Source organism: Cupressus sempervirens, chromosome 4, assembly GCF_028749045.1.
Source record: "Cupressus sempervirens isolate cs-2001-9-10 chromosome 4, ASM2874904v1, whole genome shotgun sequence".
NCBI classification, from domain to species: Eukaryota; Viridiplantae; Streptophyta; class Pinopsida; order Cupressales; family Cupressaceae; genus Cupressus; species Cupressus sempervirens.
Genome location: NC_143121.1, coordinates 526,343,698 through 526,347,750, shown reverse-complemented (window position 1 = coordinate 526,347,750; position 4,053 = coordinate 526,343,698).

The window sequence follows — 4,053 nt, the reverse complement described above, 5'->3', positions numbered from 1 at the left end:
GAAAGATACAACTTAAAGATTTGAAATGCATTAGATTTTTCTTTAAGAAACTCATAGTCATCATTCTTGAAAAGTCATCAAAAATTAGAATAAAGTATTTATCGCCACAATATCTTTGTATTCCAATAGGACACGTAAGTCAGTATGAACCAACTACAAAATATCATCAAAAGAATAGGTCTTGCTATTGAAACTAGACTTTGTCATTTTACCCATTTGACATTGTTTTCGCATCACTTTATCAGGTTTTATTAGTCTTGGTAACCCTCTAATTCTTTTCATTTTACTAGTTCTTACCATTTTATCAAAGTTCATATGGCATAGCCTCTTATTCCATAAGAAAACATCTTCACATTGTGCAAATAGACAAGTATCTTCCGATATGTCTAGATAGAAAAAGTTACTTATTGTTTTCTCTACACTCCCAACTAGTTCACCAGTAGCATCATAGATCATTGCCTTCTTGTGATGGAAATAAACTTTGTAACATGAACTTATCAATTGTGCTACACTCAACAAGTTATAATTCAAACCATTAATGCAAAATAAATTGCCAGGCTTGATCTTTTTATTCAATTTAATTGATCATTTACCTTTCACATAACATGACACATCATTACCAAACTTAACACCACTTCCATTATAATGTTCTAGCTTATCAAACTTAATTGTATCACTAGTCATATGATGCGAGAAACTAATATCAATTATCCATCAATCATTCTTACTCACATGTGAGACCAATGCATTTTTTTCATCTTCATTAGAATCATCTTTTATTTCAACATAAATAACTTCTTCATCATGATCATCAAAATCACTATCAGAACCATCCTCTTTAGCAATATAGAAAGATTTCTTACCTTTTCCTTTTTAGTCTCTTTTGTCTTTGTTACTTCTATCATCTCTCCTTCCGTTGTACTTGAAATCTTTCCTCTCATTTTTTTCATCTCCATCAGGCCATCTAACTATAATATGACCAACTTTGTTACATGTAAAATTGATAATAGGAATTTTACCTTTGTATTTTCCTTTTCCTCTAAGAAGTCTTCTTGCCAATAAGGTTTCAAGTTCATCAAGGTCATCATCATATCCACTATCACTTTCTACATGCTTTCTTTTATTTCTTTTCTTGGATCCTTCAAGGGTTAGTTGTGCTTTGAATGAAAATTCAACACTTGTAGGGGAAATTTATCAAAATTTGATATTTCAAATGCAGTAAGTCTACCAATAAAACTATCCAAGGTCAGATCATTATCAGGTGTACATCTCAGTTCTTGAATTGCAGCCAATCAGATTGCATAAATATGAAGTAAATTCCTCAATACGTTACTTATCACAATCTCATCAGGCATATGTCCTACAAATCCTCTGATAGCATTCACCACTTCTTTGATTTTTCCACAATATTGTGCAATATTCTCACCTTCCTACATTCTCATATCATCAAACTTTCTTCTTAAGCTTTTTGCCTTATCTCTGAAGACATTCTTGTCTCCACCATGGATTCTTGCCAACTTGTCCCACATTTTCTTAGCAGGAGTGTATTCCTTCACATCATCAAATTGTGCATAACTTAGGTTTGTTGAAAGTTCAATCATCATTTGATTATGCTCCTGCTTCTCTTTCATTTTTTCAATTGTCATAGGTATAGGCACCTCAATGTACTCATTGTCCAAGTAGTAGGATGTGGAATCTCCAATTCCAAATAAGTGTAATTTCATATGTCTTTGCCATGTTGAGAAGTTCTTCTTGTTCAACTTAGGTATCTCTCTTGTACATCTTGATCTTTGACTTGAGTCCCTTCAAACTTTCCTAACAAGCACCAGAACTATGATACCAATTGTTATAGTGATTTAGAATAGTTGAGAGGGGGGTGAATCAGTTATCCTTATGTGAAAATGTACCAATTCAACTTTTAAACACTTCAAAAAATTTAAACAAACTCAAATACCCACTCAGTCTCTATAGCATATCATAAATAATCTAACATTTCATGGAATATCTTAACTCTTTGTCTCTAATGTGTCAGCTGCTAGTAAATAAACTACTAAAAAATATAGCATGCAAAACAATAATATCCATACATGAAAATTATACTTTTGACACTAGGATTTAACATGGAAATCCAATTTGGGAGAAACCACTCAGTAACATGCTATCAATTTTTCACACTTTTGAAGTGAGTGAGGTTAAGAGACAACCCTATTAAAGCTTATACAACACACTATTAAATGTGACTCTATTAAAGGATTTAATTAGCCTGTTAGGAGTGGTCTTGTTAGAGGACTTTAGAACATTATATTTGAATGTCACCTTGATTAAAGGATTTACAAAATGACTATTCGGTCAACCTTGATTAAAGGATTTTGGACTAATACAATGGTTAGAATATAACATTAGGTTTAATCTATAAAGTACAACTTACTTTACAAATTCAAATCTCCATTCACTCATCTGTTGGTTCATTGACCAGTCTCCATTCACATCTCCATCACTGATCTACTTGGCACCTCCTTAAGAAATCACACTTCACAAACTCTTCACAATTTGCCTTTGATGTTTTCCTCTTCATACCTTCTCCTTAAGGTCACCAATCAACATTGAACTAACCTTACAATTTTTCCTCATGCCTTCTTAAATAGGTAATTTTGATCTTTTTCCACTTAAACATCACTGTTAATCTTAGGGTTAGGTCATATTCATCAAATCCTTCCATCTTTTTGTTCTTCATTTTCTTCTAGAAACCTTTTATCAAACCCTTTCCTTTTATCATGTAACAATCTCTCCTCATTCATTAAATATGTCAACTCATTAATCTTTATCTTCCACACAATTTGACTAATTCAAAATTCCAACTGTGTCGGCCTCAAAATTAAAGCTTTCTCAAACTTTAAATTTTTTTGTCACTTAGAAATCATTTTGTTCTTTTTCTTGGTCATCATTGTGTAGCTTTGCAATCACTATAATTTCTCACTCGACATCGACATGCTTCCTTGGCCAATACTATGCTTGGTTGTAACTACACTTCTTCATACATTTTCTCAGCAATCTCCACCACTCATCTTGAACAATTTTTCTCTTCTTCTAAATTCCTTTATAATTTTTTTTAACTCCTTTATTGACCATGCAACACTGACTTTTGGTCAAGCTTATCCTTTTGACTTGTTTCAACTCTCATCTTCTTCCATATATCTTCTACACTTCATGTATTAATTGAAACAAGGACTAACTTATCAAGTGCTCATTATATTTCCATCATACTTAACACATCTCAACTCAACCTTTCACTAGGTCATCTCATGATCTCTTCTTTCCAAATTATCTTCATCAATCAAATGATATGGCACTCTACACTAATAGTAAATATTTGTCCAGTAGATTTGACACTCTATCTTAACAACAATTGCTCCAAATGTAGTTTCCAACAGATATCATCAACAAATACTTTAGGTAGCAATATCTTATTCCCACATTCACTTTTCAAATACAAATTGTTATTATCATTAGTTCTTGCAAAACCAATCTTTACCAAATATCTAGGTAACCTCTCATATCATGCTCTAAGGGCTTATTTAAAACCATACAATACTTTGTGCAACTTACATACCATGTTTTTCTTTCTAGGTTAAAAAAAAATCTTCACATTGTTCAATGTAGAATTCTCCTTCCAAGATTCCATTAAAAAATGTAGATCTCACATCCATTTGATATACCTTGAATCCTTTGTAAGCAAAATATGAAAGTAATGTTCTTACTCCTTCCAACCTTGTGCCCAGGGAAAATGTCTCTTTATAATTAATTTCTTCCTCTCGTGCATATCCCTTACAAACCAATATTGTTTTGTTCCTTGTGACTTCACTTTTCTCATTCAACTTATTTATGAACACACACTTGGGTCCAATCACATTTTTATCCTTTGGCCTTGGTACCAATGTCCATGTTTTTTCTTCATTCTTTGACCAATTTCCTCATTCATGTTAGAATGGGGTTTCCATTGCACCAAATACTGACCTATCAATGCCTGATACAACCACTCAACTTATAGTACAT